Source organism: Asparagus officinalis, chromosome 2, assembly GCF_001876935.1.
Source record: "Asparagus officinalis chromosome 2, Aspof.V1, whole genome shotgun sequence".
In the NCBI taxonomy this organism is placed as follows: Eukaryota; Viridiplantae; Streptophyta; class Magnoliopsida; order Asparagales; family Asparagaceae; genus Asparagus; species Asparagus officinalis.
This window is the reverse complement of record NC_033795.1, coordinates 30,703,162-30,722,944: the sequence shown is the minus strand read 5'-3', so window position 1 is coordinate 30,722,944 and position 19,783 is coordinate 30,703,162.

Below are 19,783 nucleotides of genomic sequence, written 5' to 3'. Positions count from 1 at the left end.
CGGCTTAGCTTGTGAACTCTTTCTAAGAGTTCTTCTCAACTCGATCATAGTTCAAAACTTGCTTTGTAAATTCTTCTAAACTTGTTCAGAGTTCTTTAACTCGATCAGAGTTCAAAACTTTCTCTGTAAGTTCTTCTAAAACTCGCACTGAGTTATTAACTCGTCAAGAGTTAATTTCAAACTTATCATGCAAGTTATCCTCGATATTAATCAAGAGGAATCAACCACATTCCAGTGAATAGAAATGTTGGATCGTCAATGAAAAACAAACTCGACATGAGCATTCAAGAGAGGCATTCCATCGTCACCGTAAAGAACCCAGACTTAAATAAATGGGAGGATCTCCGTCGATCTTCTTCTCTTTTGTAATCAGGAAATTCAAATTGTAATCAGAGATTGAGAGAGTTATAAACATTCTTTTTCTAAGCAGTTAGAGGGAATAAAACATCCAATTCTTACATTTTCTTATTACAAATTTTCCACCAAACACACATGTCTACCGGTCGACCGAACATATGATCGTTAGAAAAACAACTATTTTTCCAGACTTTGTTTTTTATTGGTTTTTACCTCATTTTTCATGCTTGGGTTGTTGTAGTGAGAGCATATATATACCATTCTGATTTCATTTGCAATTTTTTAAGAAAAAAAAGTTTAGATCAAGTTTTTCAAGTTTCCAAAGGGGTTCAAAATACATTTAAAGTGTTTTGTTTGTGTTTATAAGAGAAGAAGTGCTACAACAAAATTGGAGATTTCTACCTCAAATTTGCACCTCTCTTGTTTATCGGTGAAGTTTTCTAAACTTCTTTCTTCTAAAAAATTTATTATTATTGTTTTTCATGTTTTATTGCTAGATAAATTTGGGTTTAAATTTCATTGTACTTATTGTTTCACACACACACACATATTGAGCTTAAGTATTTTTCACATATAGTATACTTGGGTTGTGAGTGTGATTAGTTAAGTGAGCTTACACTTTCGTTCTCATTCAATATTAGAGAACAAATCTTATATTTGAGCTTTCATTATGAGATCACATTATAATACACAAGGACACCGAGAGGAGTGTTGGTGAGAGACTGGATCAATTCCAAAAGGAGTGGTGTCGGTAGTAAACCCTAGGGAGAGGTGGTAAATCCAAGTACTTAGGGAAGGTGACACGTGAGAGGCCAACACTTAGAGGGTGTATTGTGTGATTATAATTGTGTGAGTTGTAAATGTTTATCGATGAGTGTTGAAAACCGATTGTGTAGTTATCTTTTGAGATAGAGGAGATTCTCCTCGAGGGTGAGGAGCGGAGACATAGGTCGAGGGTGACTGAACTCCATGATCACATTGTTTGTTTGTGTTTGTCTTTTGCGCACTATCTCATTTGCATATTTTGTTCATGTTTATTTCGCCCTTTGCATAATTACATAGTATTGCTCATAACTTGTTAAATATCTCAATTGCAAGAATAAACTGTTAGTAAGTTTTATTTTGGCATTAATATCGGATTAGATTAGCAAACACCCTATTCACCCTCCCACCTCTAGGGTAATTTCATTTGGTATCAGAGCTTGGTGCTCTTTGATTTGTGGCTTAACTTAAAGATCCTCGCTTTGTATTTTTGCTAATCTAGTTTTGAGATTATTTTCATATTGCTTGCATAATATATCATGGATATGCACGATGCACCTAGCTTAGGTTATATCATTAATATTGCTCCTAGAATTTAAAAAATTCTCTATGCTCAATTGTGTGTTAGGTTTAAACTTTTTATTAGATCTAGACATTTTGATTTGTGGAAAATAATTGATTGTGCTTATATTGTACCCATAACGGAAAGATCCAAGTGGAGTAAACATGATAAGAAAATGTTTATGATGAACAAGCTGTTGTTAGAGTTTTTGCTTAATGCTTTTGACTCATCGATATCTAACAAGCTTGATTCATTTGATAGTGCTTACATATTGTGGAAATTCATAGAAGCACCATTAAGGAAATTTGGAGGAGATCCAATGAGCTTTGGCGGATTCCACTTCAAGTTCAATTGGACCCTCATCGTGCACACGGCCACTATGCGATAGCCCTAGTGAGGTATGCGAGTACGATTCCGAAAGTAATTTAACTATTGATGAACTCACTTGTGCGTATGAGAAATTAATGCATGTCTATAAGAAATTGAACCATAATTTTGTTGATTTAAAAAGCAAGCATGTAAATTTGAAATCCGATCATGAAACACTAGCATCTAAGTTTGATATCATTGCTAATGGAAATGTTAATCTTAAAGAAAGCAATGAAAATCTAAAAATTAATATTGCTAGTTTATCTCATGAGAAAAACAATATCATATTAGAGGTAAAAAAATGTTAGAAATGAATTTAATTCTCTTAAGAATAATCATACATGTTCTACTTCTAATAACAATACATTTGTACAAATAAATGAGTTGAATCATGTTAATAATTGCATATCATCTTTAGATTCAACATTGAAAACATGTATTGCAAATAATAAAAAGCTTGTGGATTTGTGTGTAAAGTCCCGTGTAAATTCTTCCAAGAAACCAACACACTCTGCACACATGTATAACAAAGTTTATAAATGCTCTATTTGCGGTCGTAAAGGTCATCTTGCTAAATTTTATTATAATGCACAAAAATCCATAAAGTCTAACAATGTTGCTACTTGTGCATCCCATCAAGCTTCATCACAACATGCACATACACATGCACACAAAGTATATCATAAGCATGATCATGTGTATAAATTGTGATTATTGTGGTTGTTTTGGTCATTTGACCAAATTTTATTTTGATTTGAAAATAATTTCTCATTTGCAAAATGGTTTTAAAAGACCATCTATGTTTGCAAATGATTCCCATGCACAACCATAAGGTCAACAAAAATAAGTGTGCCTCTTTCATTGTAAATATTGTAATCGAAAAGGTCATTTGCATGTATTTTGTTATGACCATGTCCGTACACCAAATGCGCCCAAATAGAATCATAACCCAAGGATATTGAGCTTAAATGATAGGGGTCATATCGCTAAGCATTTCGGTACCAAGAGTGTTTGGGTACCAAAATGTTTTTGATTTTAAATTTTAAGAATTTTTGCATTTTGTGTTTTCATGTGTTTTAAAAAGACAAATTGTGTTTAAATTTGTTTTTGTTAAATAAATTATGAATACTCTTGCAAATTATATGAAAGAAAATGTTTTCTTACTATTTTTGAAAGGTTTTTATCGATGTGATCATTATTGAACATAATAATAAATAATAACTTAAACATTTCAAGTTTTTAGTTCTATTCACATACAACAAGGTGTTTAGGCAAATCATCGGTCGACTGACCCATTACAACCGGTTGACCGTACAGAAAGTTTTTTTCTAGATTCTGGTTTCTCTGTTTTTGGATGTGTTATCTTTCAGACCCGACTCATTTAGAACTGGTTTGCCCTATCTTCTAATCCTAGCCATTGTCTTAATGATCAAATCAATTTTGGCCGTTCCTAATCTCATATATGTGTGATCAAACCTTCTCAAATCCCTTCATCTTCAAAATTCAGCCAATCCCCTTCTAAAAACCCTAGCTCCAGTTCTTCTTCAGTCAACCGGTGCTACTTCGCCAGTTGACCAACCTAGCTGCCACCTTGAGGAAGTTTGCTACTACCAAGCTCCTCCTCAAGTCAATTTCCTAATCCATTTTTCAGTATAACTCTCTCTCTCTCTAGTTGCCTTTATTTCTCACCTAGGGTTTCATAATCAATTTTTGTTTCCATTATTAGGGTTGCTCAGATTTATTTACCCTCGTCTTCATGTCTGTGCCAAAGCGTGCTAGAGTCGGTAAGGGTAGCTTTCCTGAACTTGTTCCCTATGAAAAATATCTTTGAAATGTTACCTTGCTTGACAAATATCGTAATATCTGCAAATTAAAAATTATTCCTAGTAGATTAGTTAATTTTGAGGATCTCTCTTGCTATCAAATTCATACATATTTTCATAATATAGGACTAGATGACATTCTCTCTCACAAAAATAAAGTACCATATTGTCTTGAACTTGTTTATCTCTTTTATGCCAATCTAACTGTAGGCTGTCTAAAAATCACAATAGATAGTTGATCTCTGTCAAACCTCAACTAACAGTCTTGACTAAGAAGGTTACAATCAGACGACTTTCATGTCAATAAATAAAAGCTGCAAATGGAGGACTTTTTACATAGATCGAGAGGAGTTACAATTCAATGACCCTTCCGACGACTGATGAAAACTCTATTCAGTGGCATTTACCATCAACTGTGAGAGTTACAATCTAACGACTTTCACACCTCAAGACAGCTAAAGCGAAGATTACTGAACAATGGTCTTTGCAACACTTTGTAGAAGAGGATTACAAGTCACTAGCCCCTTTTGAATGCAGAGCTCACCTTTGCGTTTCGATTCTTGTAATGCAGGCAACCCCGCGTTTCCAACCCGCAGCGGACGAAAGGCAAGCGGCCCCTATGTTTTCAGCATCGAGCAGACACGAAGATTTGTTGTCTCAACTTCAGCAACAACAAATCCACTTGGCTTATTAACCGATTATTCGGTTAAAACAACTCTGTTCAACAGAGTTTTAACTCGTTCTGAGTGCTAAAACTCGTTAAGAGTTCTTAATCAAACTTATCACACAAGTTAGTTATTCCAGTGAATTGATACGTGTGGACTTTCAACGGAGAGCAAATTCGATGCGAGCATTCGAAGGAAGCACTTCATCGCCACCATGAAGAACCCAGAATTAAACAAATGGGAGAATTCAGATCAATTCTCCTCTCTTTTGTAATCAGAAATCCAAATTGTAATTGAGATTGAGAGAATACAAATCGAATATATTTCTTTCAATTTTCTTTTTACTATAAATTTTTCACCAAACAAAAGATGGCGACTCCGCTGGGGACAAGCTTCACTGATGAAGAAGTGGTGGTACAATATAACGTCAATCTCGCTGGAACAACTGTTGAAACTCTGATCATCGAGTTTGATCAAGCCAAGTATGAGGAATTACTCTCCTTCGGATTTCTTAGCCCCAAGGTTATGCGTAAGATCCGTAAAGTTTTCAAGAAATTAAAGTTCCAATTGTTGCTCCTATGCCGAAGGAAGCCCTCTCCTTTAGCCAAAATCAATCGAACAGCCCCTCCTCCGAAGGAGTGGGCTTAGCTTATGCCAAACGCAGCCCTCAGTGGCACGTTATATAATCAAAACGCAGCCTTCAGGAGCGTGTTCCACAAAGTGAACGCAATTCTCAGGAGTGCATTCCAGAAACTAAATGCAACTCTCAGGAGTGCGTTTCAGAACCAAAACGCAACTCTCAGGAGTGCGTTCCAAAATTAAAACACAGATTTCAAGACTATGTTTCATCAGCAAAATGCAGATCTCAGGACTGTGTTTCACCAGCAACACTTGGAGCTCAGGCATGCGTTCAGGTAACGAAATCTAATACAAAACCTGGTGTAAACCGTGGAGCTTCGGGGCGCTACCCCATACCCCGTCGGGGGGTAGTCTACCCCCTCTAAGCCCTCAGTCAGGGGCACGCCATCCCTTAGACCCTCGGCTTGCTGACTGGGCAGCGAGACCCCCAAATACTCTGCGTAACGTGACTAGATTGAGGGGCGGATATAAGAAGTCCATGGATTCAAGGCATTTTATGAAGATCCATGTTCATCAGGATCCAGTCCCATCCAATCTTGGACTGGGGGTTCCAATTCAAACCTTGCAATCCGTGAGTAACTCTTCTCAAGTCTTTGCAACAGATTTGAGAGAGTTCATATCGAGAGAAAAACTGATGCAACAAGTCATTCGTTCATTCTAATGTAAACGACTGATTCCTACGGTCATCTCGGGATGTCAATACTGCTCATATGTGGCCAAACCATTGGTGTTCAACCATTTGACGAATGTTGCCTTGCCTAACCAACGACGACGGTCACACAAGAAGAAGTCCCCAGAGTCTGAGTATCCTGCAGTCACCATCAATGTGATCATCAGAGGAAAAGCCTCAGGTCCTAGTTCCGATGACTCTGAGACAAGTCGTTCACCGACTGTTAGAGAAATCACTAACGAGTTTGAAGGAATCTACCAACGCACTTGGACGCGAACAGGAGCTATTCCCCCTGTCAACTATTGGAGGTTAGCCAGAGGAACCAATTCCGATGACGAACATTCATCCATTACGGGGTCTCAATCATCAAGTTCCTTCGTCGAACATGAGAGCTTCGCCCACATGACAGAAAATTCTGAAGATCTCTCAAAGAGGGTTGCTGAGCAGGATGCCATGCTCAAATCACAGTAGAAGACCCTCAATGAACTCCTGGCCCTGTTGACACAAATCGTCACAGACAAGACCAACTCTTAGAAGACAAATTCGCCACTTAGGAAAGAATCTTCCCAGAGAGGAAAAGCGTCTTCATCCCGACTTCACACAAGCAAATTAAGAGAAGGGAAAAGTGGTTGATGACGCTGCTTCTGACCAAGAAGCCCACAACCTGGAATCTTCCTCTGATGAAGGAAGAGAGACTGAGAACGAGCAGAATCTCTAGTCTGCTAAAATGGAAGAATTGGAAGCCCACCTCAATGCTATAGCCCACAGAAGCACCAAGACGAGGGAGTTGTCGGGCCCTATCCTGCCAAATGGGATACATCCCCTTATCCTCCAAAATTTGAGGTCCCGACGCTACGAAATTTTGACGATACAGGATCACTGAATTAACATATCTATCATTTCAAGTCACAGACTGGGAATGTGATATCAAATGATGCCATACTGGCTCGATTGTTCATTGGAACCCTCTAGGGAGTTGCATTTGAATGGTTTAGGAAACTACCTAGCGGATGTATCCAAAAGTGGGCGGATCTAGAGAGACTCTTCCTGTCAAGATCTTTTGAAGATGATACAGATATCTCTATCCATACCCTTCTCGTCACTAAGCAGAAGAAGAGGGAGTCCGTCAAAGCATTCGTCAAAAGGTTTCGAAACATGACTTTGCGATGTCCGACAGGTATGATACAGTCTACACTAGTGGAGACCTGTCGACACAATTTGCAGACCGACCTTCTAGCACAAATGAGGGTTACAGAATGCCGTTCCTAGAGATAACTAATCTCTCAAGGCGAACAGGCTCAAAAGATTATTGCCATGATCAAAGCTGAAGAATAAAGTAGGCATGATCAATTTGAGCAATCGGACCAAGCCCAATCTTCTCAGTCAGAAGGGGAAGATACTACGGCCATTGAAGCCAATCCTTTTTAGTAGGGTGGTAGGTCCAACAACTATCACGTTAACAGTTACCTCTGATAGTCAAACTCGTTAGATAATGGCCCATTAGGCGATGTGCCATGTCTACCCTTTTTCCCCTACACTTTTTCAAGACTGGGGGTTGGTTTATTTGTAGTTTATTAGATTATGAGTAATAAATTTTCTGAGTTGTCATGTTCAATAGAATATCTCTGTCAACTATGAAATCTGACAAAACTATCAAGTTAACAATTACACCTCTGATAGTCTATTTCCCCTAAATTCCCCCACCAATCCTCTTCAAGTAGGATGACGGGTCCAAAAAAAACTATCAAGTTAACAATTACACCTCTGATAGTTCGTTTTCTCCAAATTCCCCCACCAATCCTATTCAAGTAGGATGGTGGGTCCACCAAAACTATCACGTTAACATCTACCTCTGATAATCCATTAATCTGTTAATCCTCTTTAATAGGATGGCGGGTCCACAAAACTATCACGTTAATAGTTACCTATGATAGCCAAATTCTTCAGATAGCGGCCTGCCATGTGAGGTGCCTCTATTCCGACTTGATAAATAATGGCCCACTAGGTGATGTGCCATGTCTACCCCTCTTTTTCTTCCCCTGCTAAGTCTTAATCAAGACTGAGGGTTGGTTATTTGGAATCCACTTGATTAAGAGTAATGGATCTTTCACATCATCGAGTTAACATTATACTTCTAACGATCATCACCCCATGGAGTATGAATTCAGTTTGCATTTCTCCTAATTTGTCATGTTAACAACATACCTCTGACAATTAACTTATTAATCCTTGTTAATAGAATGATAGGTCCTCGAAATTGCTCAAATCGCAATCTTCCCTAGCAAGACACTAAGTCTTCAAAATCTTACTCAAATCACAAGTGTCAAAATTCATCGCTTCTGGTGATAAACTCACCAAGCAAGTTTCCCCAGCAAGACGCTAAGTCTTTAAAATCTTGTGCAAGTCACAAGTACACATTCTCTTGTCATGTTAATATCACACCTCTGGCAAATCAACTTATCAATCCTCTTCAATAGGATGATAAGTCCACAAAGTTACTCCGATCGTAACAAATTCCCATCATGTTAACACCAAACCTCTGACAAAATCAACTTATCAATCCTCTTCAATAGGATGATAAGTCCTCAAGGTTGCTCCGATCGTAACAAATTCTTGTCATGTTAATCTCACACCTCTGATAAAATCCACTTATCGACTCTCCTTAATAGAGCGATAGGTCCTCAAAATTACCCTGATCGTAATATTCTTCCTGTCACGTTAATATCACACCTCTGACAAAATTAACTTATCAACTCTCTTTAATAGAGAGATAGGTCCACAAACCTGTCAAGTTAGCATCACACATCTGACGACACAATCAACTTATCGACTCTCTTCAATAGAGCGATAGGCCCATAAAATACTGTTAGGTTAACATCACACCTCTAACAGTCAAACCCTCCCCAATGAACTTGTTAATCATTTTTTAATAAGAATAGCAAGTTTTTATTATAAAATCCCTAGTGGATTAAAGATTTTATGAAATTATCCTAGTGATAATAAAGAAATTTTTTGAATTTTACTCTAAGTGAAAATTCATGCCAAGTTAATACTACACCTCTGGTGCTTCCAACTTTCTTTCAGTGTTTCAAGTAACACAGAAAGAAACATCGACAAAGTCTACGTATTTAATATCATAGTCAGTGATTATCATTTTCCCCAGCGAGACGCTAATTCCTAAAATCTTGTGCAAGTCACAAGTACACATTCTCTTGTCATGTTAATATCACACCTCTGGCAAATCAACTTATCAATCCTCTTCAATAGGATGATAAGTCCACAAAGTTACTCCGATCGTAACAAATTCCCATCATGTTAACACCAAACCTCTGACAAAATCAACTTATCAATCCTCTTCAATAGGATGATAAGTCCTCAAGGTTGCTCCGATCGTAACAAATTCTTGTCATGTTAATCTCACACCTCTGATAAAATCCACTTATCGACTCTCCTTAATAGAGCGATAGGTCCTCAAAATTACCCTGATCGTAATATTCTTCCTGTCACGTTAATATCACACCTCTGACAAAATTAACTTATCAACTCTCTTTAATAGAGAGATAGGTCCACAAACCTGTCAAGTTAGCATCACACATCTGACGACACAATCAACTTATCGACTCTCTTCAATAGAGCGATAGGCCCATAAAATACTGTTAGGTTAACATCACACCTCTAACAGTCAAACCCTCCCCAATGAACTTGTTAATCATTTTTTAATAAGAATAGCAAGTTTTTATTATAAAATCCCTAGTGGATTAAAGATTTTATGAAATTATCCTAGTGATAATAAAGAAATTTTTTGAATTTTACTCTAAGTGAAAATTCATGCCAAGTTAATACTACACCTCTGGTGCTTCCAACTTTCTTTCAGTGTTTCAAGTAACACAGAAAGAAACATCGACAAAGTCTACGTATTTAATATCATAGTCAGTGATTATCATTAAATTAATAATCTCTGAATCCATACCTCGCACGCACGGGGAACTTTATCCTAAATCCTAAGTAGAGATAAGCCTACGCCTAACACGCATTACCGGTTAGTCTTTACCGTAAAAAGGACAAAACCCCATGTATTCAACATCGTGGCAGACCGTTATTAATAACGCCAAAATCCGTGCCTTACACGCACGAGGAACTTTATCCCAAATCCCAAATAGGGATAAGCCTACGCCTAACACGCGTTGCCCGTTAGTCTTTTTTCGTAAAAATAATAAAGTCTATGTATTCAAAATCATAGCATCAAGTCTAAGAGGGTTCATTCTCTTAGCACAACATTACATATGGAACAAACTTAGACAATCCACATGCTAGCCCGACTCAAACGGTAGTCGGTAAAGGCTTATCAAATCCGTTGATGGCTGAGAGTTTGCTAAAAATCCTATGCATGTTTGTAGGCCCATCGGCTTAATGGATGTGAGCCGAGACTTGAAACAGATGAGTTAAAGATAAGTCTCAAAGACTTAGTCAAAAATGCATGAAAATCACTTCCGTATCTCAAGTCAAAATCCGAGGTCAGACCCGCAATGCAAAAACCACAACGCCGAGGTCACACCCGTGTTCCAAATTTAAATTGCAAGGGTGAGACCCACACCTCAAGTTCAAAACACAGGGGTCCACTCCCGCATTCCAGAAGCAGGATTATGACACATACCTTCATACAGGTCCTGTGTGGCAAATCCCTTCAACCAAGATGCCTTTGAAGCGAGTGCAGAGAACGACTCCTTTATGATAAGGAATCAACAGCTCCAAGATCAGAGTTAAGATCCAAAGTATTCTAAAAATGCGTCCCAGTCAACCGCGAACTTTTAAAAACTTTGGTGGAGGTTCTGTAGGTTATCTAAAAATCACAACAAATAGCTGATCCCCCATCAAACACCGATGATGGAAGTTACAATCTGATGACTTTCAGAAGGCTATAATTCAAAGACTTTCACGTAGATCGACGAAGGTTGCAATATGACGACCTTTATAATAACTGATGAAAGCTCTAGTTCAACAGCCTTCACAATCAACATCGGGAGTTACAATCTGACTACTCTCATATTTTTAAGGAGCCAAGATGAAGATTATAAGATGACGGTCTTTGCAATGCTCCCGCAAAAGAGACCACAAATTGATGGTCTCTTCACATCAAAACACAGAGATCATCCCTACGTTTCACCATCAAAACGTAGAGGTCATCCCTGTGTTATAACATCAAAACGCAGAGGTCATACCCATGTTCCAGAGTCAAATGCAGAGGTCATGCCCAGCATTCTAGTTGGAAACGCAAAGGCCATCCCTAGCACTCAAGTCCAGACGCAGAGTTCATGGGCTCAAAAACGCAGAGTTCATGCAGAGTCCAACTCTGCGTCCCAACTCTGCATTTCAGATTTACAATGCAGCACAACCTATGCTTTCAGCCACCAAAATAGGCCCAACTCTACATTTTAAGTCTAAAACGCAGAGTTCGTTCCCTGAACACTATTTTTCAGCGTTTGACTCATTCAAAGCATGAACTGAACGGTTTCAAAACTGTTTTCTCTATGATTTAGGGAGATGTTTAAGAGGGCGGTTACACCACATTCATCCCCACTTAGGAGCGAATTAAGGTGGTAGTTATACCCCTTATTCCCCTATAAATAGCGGGAAACTCAATTGAGTTAGGGCTCTCAGATTGATCCTTCGGTCCTGGGGCTTGGCAGCAAAGAAGAGATCTTTAGATCTTGGGGTATCTTGGAGATCTAGAGATCAGTTTCTTCGGATCATCTTCGAGCTTCTTGCAGCAGATCATCTTTGAGCCTCGTACAGCAACAAAGTTCTTGGAGCATTCCCTTGGCTTATTAACCGATTTTTTGGTTCAAATTAACTCTTTTTCAAGAGTTTAAACTCGCTCTGAGTTATTAACTCGTTCAGAGTTTCAAACTTGCTTTTTAAGTTCTCCGCAATGTCAAATCGTAAGAAGAAGATATCGTTCCAGTGAATCAAGATGTTCGGATCGTCAATGGAGAGCAAACTCGACATGAGCATTTGAGGGAGGCACACCATCGCCACCATGAAGAACCCAGAATTAAACAAATGGGAGAATTCAGATCAATTCTCTTCTCTTTTATAATCCGAAAATCTAAATTGTAATTGAGATTGAGAGAGTTATAAACATTCTTTTTCTAAGCAGTTAGAGAGAATAAAATCAAATACGATTCTTTCATTATTTTCTTATTAACCCATGTTCCAGAGTCAAATGCAGAGGTCATGCCCAGCATTCTAGTTGGAAACGCAAAGGCCATCCCTAGCACTCAAGTCCAGACGCAGAGTTCATGGGCTCAAAAACGCAGAGTTCATGCAGAGTCCAACTCTGCGTCCCAACTCTGCATTTCAGATTTACAATGCAGCACAACCTATGCTTTCAGCCACCAAAATAGGCCCAACTCTACATTTTAAGTCTAAAACGCAGAGTTCGTTCCCTGAACACTATTTTTCAGCGTTTGACTCATTCAAAGCATGAACTGAACGGTTTCAAAACTGTTTTCTCTATGATTTAGGGAGATGTTTAAGAGGGCGGTTACACCACATTCATCCCCACTTAGGAGCGAATTAAGGTGGTAGTTATACCCCTTATTCCCCTATAAATAGCGGGAAACTCAATTGAGTTAGGGCTCTCAGATTGATCCTTCGGTCCTGGGGCTTGGCAGCAAAGAAGAGATCTTTAGATCTTGGGGTATCTTGGAGATCTAGAGATCAGTTTCTTCGGATCATCTTCGAGCTTCTTGCAGCAGATCATCTTTGAGCCTCGTACAGCAACAAAGTTCTTGGAGCATTCCCTTGGCTTATTAACCGATTTTTTGGTTCAAATTAACTCTTTTTCAAGAGTTTAAACTCGCTCTGAGTTATTAACTCGTTCAGAGTTTCAAACTTGCTTTTTAAGTTCTCCGCAATGTCAAATCGTAAGAAGAAGATATCGTTCCAGTGAATCAAGATGTTCGGATCGTCAATGGAGAGCAAACTCGACATGAGCATTTGAGGGAGGCACACCATCGCCACCATGAAGAACCCAGAATTAAACAAATGGGAGAATTCAGATCAATTCTCTTCTCTTTTATAATCCGAAAATCTAAATTGTAATTGAGATTGAGAGAGTTATAAACATTCTTTTTCTAAGCAGTTAGAGAGAATAAAATCAAATACGATTCTTTCATTATTTTCTTATTACAAATTTTCCACCAAACACTAACACTCATGCAAACCGATGATGGTACCCCCCTTATCCGAACCCGTGTTAAGGATCATGAAATAATTTTTTCATCTATAGAATGAGCTGATATCTTTAAGATTCTTGTTGGCGACATTCTTCTCCATGATGTTCAACATGATGATCCTGTAGTAAATTTTTTGATATTTCTCCCTGGTAAAGATTATCCAATGTTAAATAGTTCCATCAATCCCATGTAGGTCATAAAATTTGATTCAAAATTTATATTAATTGAAATTGTATTACAAATCAATAAATCACTTTTTACACAGAAGCGAAGAGAATTGATTCGATCTCTCCTTGTTTAACTTGTGTTCTTTGGTAGCGATAGGATGCCTCCCTCGATGCTCGTGCCGAGTTTGCTTCCCTTGGACGATTTGAACGAGATTGCAGGTAAGTTTTAGCATGTGGTAGAAACTTGAGATGAAGAGTTCGATCACCCGAGCTTGGAATCAAGGTCGAATGCTCAAGAGGCAAAATTCGGTTCTTTTATCTCCTAAAAGACCAGTTGCCAAAAAAGTTCCAGCTAGATGCCAAGAAAGCGATCTCAAAGATGATCCAAAATCAAGATCAGTCTGAGAGCCCCTCTTCCTTTCTTCATGTAGCCGAATATGGCTATTTATAGATAAGGAGAGTCATGGACAATCCCTTAAATTGTGGGAAGTGATCATTCCCATAGTTATAGTTGAGGAGGACCATAACTATTCCCTTAAATTATGGAAAGTGACTATTCCCACAACTGTAGATGAGGAGAACCATACCTAAATCCCTCAAACCATGGGAAGTGGTTTTAACTGCTCAGGTGAACTAGCAGGCGAGCTAGTGTGTGGGTTGAATGCTCAGGCAAGCTTGCAGGCGAGCTAGGCGAACAAGCGAGGTTGTCAGGCGAACCTCAAAAGCGTTCAGGCGAGCTTAAACCCTGTTGGCGAGCTTAGTTCGTGTGGGTGAACCTCCTGCAGGTGAGCTTAACTTGTACGAGCGAGCTAGGCATTCAGGCGAGCTAATTTACAAGCTGGTGAACTAAACGTTCAAGCGAGCTCAGTTCTTTCTGGGTGAAGTCCACTACGCAGGCGAACTTCGCTTCGCCTACGAAGTCAAATGTTCAGGTGAGCTTGATTTAGCTCATTTGATGTAGGCGGACAAGCCAAATGGGCTTTGTTCTGGTGATCTTGAGCACGCAGGCGAAGTCTTGCAGGCGAACTTCTAAATTTTAGGATAAAGGCAATTTTTATTACCTACAAAACCCCCTTCAATGTTTTCAGACTTGAACCAAGTTGCATGGGGTCTGGAATACTTTGAATGAAAATGATCACTATTCATTGGTTCATGTGAAGTCAGGTGCCTTACTGGTGAACTCAATCACTTTGGTTAAGTTGAGCTTTTTAGGCGAGCTCAAGGAATTTTGTCAAGCTAAGTGTTCAGGCGAACTTAACATCATAGGCGAGCTTGAGTCTGTAGGCAAGCTTGAGTCTGTAGTTGAGCTCCAAGCAATGACAGACGAGCCACGGAGAATGACCTTGTTCAACTCAAAAGATAGTGATCTTGTTCAACTCACGATAATCTATACATAATCGCATGCTACCGTCCATCTTCTTCACAAAAAGAACAGGCGTTCCCTATGGAGAATGACTCCAGTGAATGAAACCCTGAGATAACAACTCATCTAACTAGATCTGGAGCTCCCTCATCTCGGCAGGTGCCATACGATAAGGTTCTCGGGATATCGATGATGTGCTTGGCTACAACTCAATGCAAAACTCAACCTCTCTCACTGGAGGTAAACCTGGTATGTCCTACAAGACATCCTGATATTATGAGACTACTCGTGTCTCTCTCAAATCGGCACCCTGATACTACATCATCACCTCTTCGACGTATGCCAAAAATGACTCTGTAAACTGGTTGCCCCATGAGGTCACTACCACCAACTCAGACCCATCAAATGCTCGCAAGCTGACTGTCTTCGCAAAACAGTCGATACTCACATGGTAGGAAGATAGCCAATCCAGATAATATCAAACTCGGACATACGTAGGATGATCAAATCAAGCATGAACTCAGACTCGTCTAAGCTGATAATACATCTCCTACAGATACTCTCTAAGAGGGATACCTCTCCCAAAGGAGTAGATACCGATAAAGGAATGTCTAAAGGTTGTGCTACAAGCTGAAGCCTAATCATGAAATCATGGGAGATGAAAGAATGCAAAGCATCGGAATCAAAAAAGAATACGGGCTAAAAAGAAGTTCACAAGGAACGTACCTTCCACCACAGCCCCGCTCTCACCATGATTGCGAGGAATAATTGCATACACTCTACCGATAGCTGAAGGCTGCTACGCTGAATCGTCTGGAACGATTGGGACTATCTATCCCTATGGAAACTCTTGAATGGCTCGCACCTGCCCCCTCAATCCTCAGAAATATTAGCGGTGCTTCAATCCCTAACTGTTGGCCCTAACCTTAACCCTGAGCACGGTTCTGCTACTGCTGATTATGGTTCTTGCCCTGCTGGCCTCCTGTTGGTGCGCTGCGATACTCTGCTGCTCTGTGTCCAAACTTATGATAGTTATAATATGCCCCCTAAAATATGTGTTGCTGTTGCGCCCTCTGATCTTGCTGAGGTCCCTTCTTATGGTGATCTTGCTGATGTGAACCCTTACCCGGCTGCTGGGATCCTCCTAGTCCTGTAAATGGCCTCTTTCTCTTTCCTTTGTCCCTGGGCTATCCTGATTTAGCATTCCCTTCTTTGCCCTTCTGGAACATGGTCGTCTTTGTCTTCTGATATGGCGGCATCAGCCACCTCCCGTACTAAATGAAATCTCATGAACACAAGATAACGACGCAAACTAGGGCGAAGCCCCATCAAGAGCATCTGGGCATGCCGCTCTCTGGTCTACCACATCCCCGTGAATCTGAGTAATCCTATAAACTTACTCTCATAATCCGTTACCGATATATCTCCCTGCTCTAGCCGGGCTAGCTTCAACTCCTTCCCAGCTTTCGTTGTTACTGACACATACTGCTCATCAAAGAAGTAAGCAAAGTCCTCTCAAGTAAGTGTCATCCTCTGCTCTGGGGTAAACTGAAGATGATACCAAACCCCTGCGTCACCCTTGAGGCTTTCACCCTTGAGGCTGAAAGCTACTAACATCTGCTTCTGCACAATGTCCACATTAAGCATATCTAAGATGTTACTCACATCTTCCTTCCACTTGTGTGCTGCAAGAGAATCTGACATGTTGTGAAACTCTGGTGCTCTTATCTTCTGGTACCTCTCTACCAAACCAAGCCAAGTCTCCTGATCAGCGGTTCCATCAACAACTGGTGGTGGTGTAACTATGAGTGTCTCTTCCTCACTAGGTATCTCGTGTTGGACCTGATTTGTCATCCGCTCCTCTATCACTGCTAACCGGGCTGCCAAAGGTACTATGAGATCTATTAGATACTGCAAAGCCTACTGTTGTTCAGGCTCTACATCAGCTTGCCATGCTCCCTAAGCACGGGTACCTCTACGACCTTGTCCTCTTCCCAACATCTATAAGTTTAGGGGTAGAGCTTGTTAAACACAGTGAATGAGATCCAAAGCATAAAAATAGAACATATATTACTAGGAAAATAGTATCACTTATCATTCACAGCGTGCTTTATAATTCAAGCAAGGTAATCATCATAAAAAAATTATAATTTTCGTGTACATATATATAACATCCTCACTCATTCTAGGAATTCCTAGCGGACTCTATACATGATTCCTAGAAAACTCTATCCTAGCTCCACAACTTGACACACGATGATCCTAAGGATGCTGGAACTAGGACTCTAATACCAACTGTGACGTCCCTAGGTTTACACAAGGCTGCAGTCTAAGGTGAATCCAAGAATATTAAACATGTCATGCACCAATACCGTACAACAACATATTTTACCATCATAATTATTATCTCTCTAGTGGAATCAAACAACAGGTGTAGATACAAAACATGCAAAAAATAATAAAGTAGTACAATGAACAAGATAAATACAGAAGAGATGTCTAAATAATCATCATTAGGGCCCAACTGAAATACAATAAAATATTTTTGAATCTGGAACAAATGTAATATGTCACAATACAAAGAGTCAAATGAAATCCTACTAAAGCACCCATCCTTTACAAAATGAAACACAATCTCTAACGTCTGAAAATAAACATCTACTGTGGAGCTCTGAAATAGCTACTAATATAATGTAAAAGACGGAAGCTAATATGCATCTCCATCAACCTGTGACTCTCTGTGCGCCTGACTCGCTACATGAAAAGAGGGAAAACAATGAGCGTCATTGCTAGTGAGATCATCTCCACTGCCCCCAGGGGGAAGGGGTAGGAGTGTATAAGAAAATACAAGTTAGTATATATAGATATAAAATCATCTATACTACACTAAGTGAAAATTGGTATTTAGAAACCCATAACATGAGAATTAGTACATCGAGCAAATAATCCAAATAAGGAAACCCTCATGTATATACCATGTCTCAAATTGTGAATCGTTAAATACCAATTCCAATGCTATGCATGAAAAACAATACACAAAAGAAATGTTACAACTCCAAACCTCAACCACGGTAAGCCATGTCAAATCTCAGACTACCCTCGGGTAGTTGGCGCATGTTTGGTGGGAAAATTGAAGAAGAAAATGGAGAATCGAAGTTTTGTATTATTCTTTCTGACAGACTCAGAAAAAGAATTATTTACAATTTCCTTAAAATAATTTCTCTCTAACTAGTTTAGAAAAATAAATTACACTTATTATATCGGATTCTCGATTTATAAAAGAGAGAAAGGTCAACAGGGATCCTTCCCTTTGTTTAATCTGGGTTCTTCACGATAGCAATGAGATACCTCCCTCAAAACTCGTGTCGAGTTTGCTTCTCGTTGACTATCCGACCGTCTCACTTCACTGGAATGATTGATGAAACTTGTGTGGCAAGTTAACTAGAACTCTTTACAAGTCTATGAATTCTATGCGAGTTTAAACTCTGTAAAAGAGTTAATTTGAACCAAAAAATTGGTTAATAAACCAAGTACTAAATCTCTGAGGATTTTTGTTGCCAAAAGATGCTCCAAGATCTCTAAAAGCTCCTCCAATGACCAAAAATCCAGCCACTGATCTCCCTTTATGTGATATTTTTATGCAAAAAGTTGATTTTCCATTTTCTTCTTCAATTTTACCACCAAACAAAAGATGGCGACTCCGCGGGGGATTTTATGAACATTTGTTACTCATATGCAAAAGAATAACAAGCTGAAAGGGGGCTTTAACTGTTAAGGGTATAACAGCAATTTGTGGACTTATCATCCTGTTGAAGAGGATTGATAAGAAATTGTGATTGTCAGAGGTGTGGTATTAACATGACGAGTTTGTGGACCTATCGCTCTGTTGAAGAGAGTCGATAAGTTCATGTTGTCAGAGGTATGATGTTAACATGACGGGAATGATTGTCAGAGGTATGATGTTAATGTGATAGGAATGATTGTCAGAGGTATAATGTTAACGTGATGGGAATGATTGTCAGAGGTATGATGTTAACATGACAGGAATGATTGTCAAATATATGATGTTAATGTGATATGAATTTGTTACGATTGGAGCAATTTTAAGGACTTATCGCCTTATTGGAGAGAGTCGATAAGTTGATTGTCAGAGGTGTGATATTAACGTGATAAGAATTTGTTGCGATTGGAGCAACTTTAAGGACCTATCATCCTATTAACAATGATTGATAAGTTAATTGTCAGAGGTGTGATATTAACGTGATAGGAATTTGTCGCGATCGGAGCAACTTTGAGGACCTATCATCCTATTGATGAAGATTGATAAGTTAATTATCAGATGTGTGATATTAACATGATAGGAATTTGTGTACTAGTGACTTGAATAAGATTTTGGAAATTAGCGTCTCATTGAGAAGAATTGATAAATGAGTTTATCATCAGAGGCGATAAATTTTGGTACTTGTGATTTGAACAAGATTTGGGAAACTTATCACTCCATTGAAGGGAGTTGATAAATTGGTTATTTATTACTCTGTTGGGAAGAGTTAATAAATTAATTACAATTTGGGCTATTTTGAGGGATTTATCACTCTATTGGTGAGAGTCGATAAATTGATTTTGACAGAGGAATTGTTGTCACATCAAAGTGATGCAAACTGAATCCAAGCTCTGTGGGGATGAGTGGTTACCGTAAGTGTAATGTTAACTTGATGATTTTAAGGAATCTTACCAGCTGATACAGTTTGGGCCCTGTGGAAAGTGTACAAAGGTTTTGTCAACACTCTGTCAAAAGAGTTTGTGATACATGACTTTCATGCGAACAATTACCATGTTGAAGATGTGGATTTAACCCATCGTTTGAGATCTAAAATGCAAAGGGGAATTTTGCATTTGATTAATCAAAGTGTAGAGTTGACACACATGTTGAAAATTTGAACCACGGGTCTAACTCTATGTTTAGAGTTAAAAAACGTAGGGTTGAGCCTGACGTTTAAGAAATTGAAATGCAACCATGGGCAGTGTGTTTAAGAAGGCTAACTACCTTTCTATTAACGCTGATAATGCATTTAATTGGTTGGGATTCTATTCTAGAATCCCGTACCGAATTAACAGCTTAGCCGCTATTATAAATAGGCCAGAGCGGTCAAATCAAGAGTCATCTGACT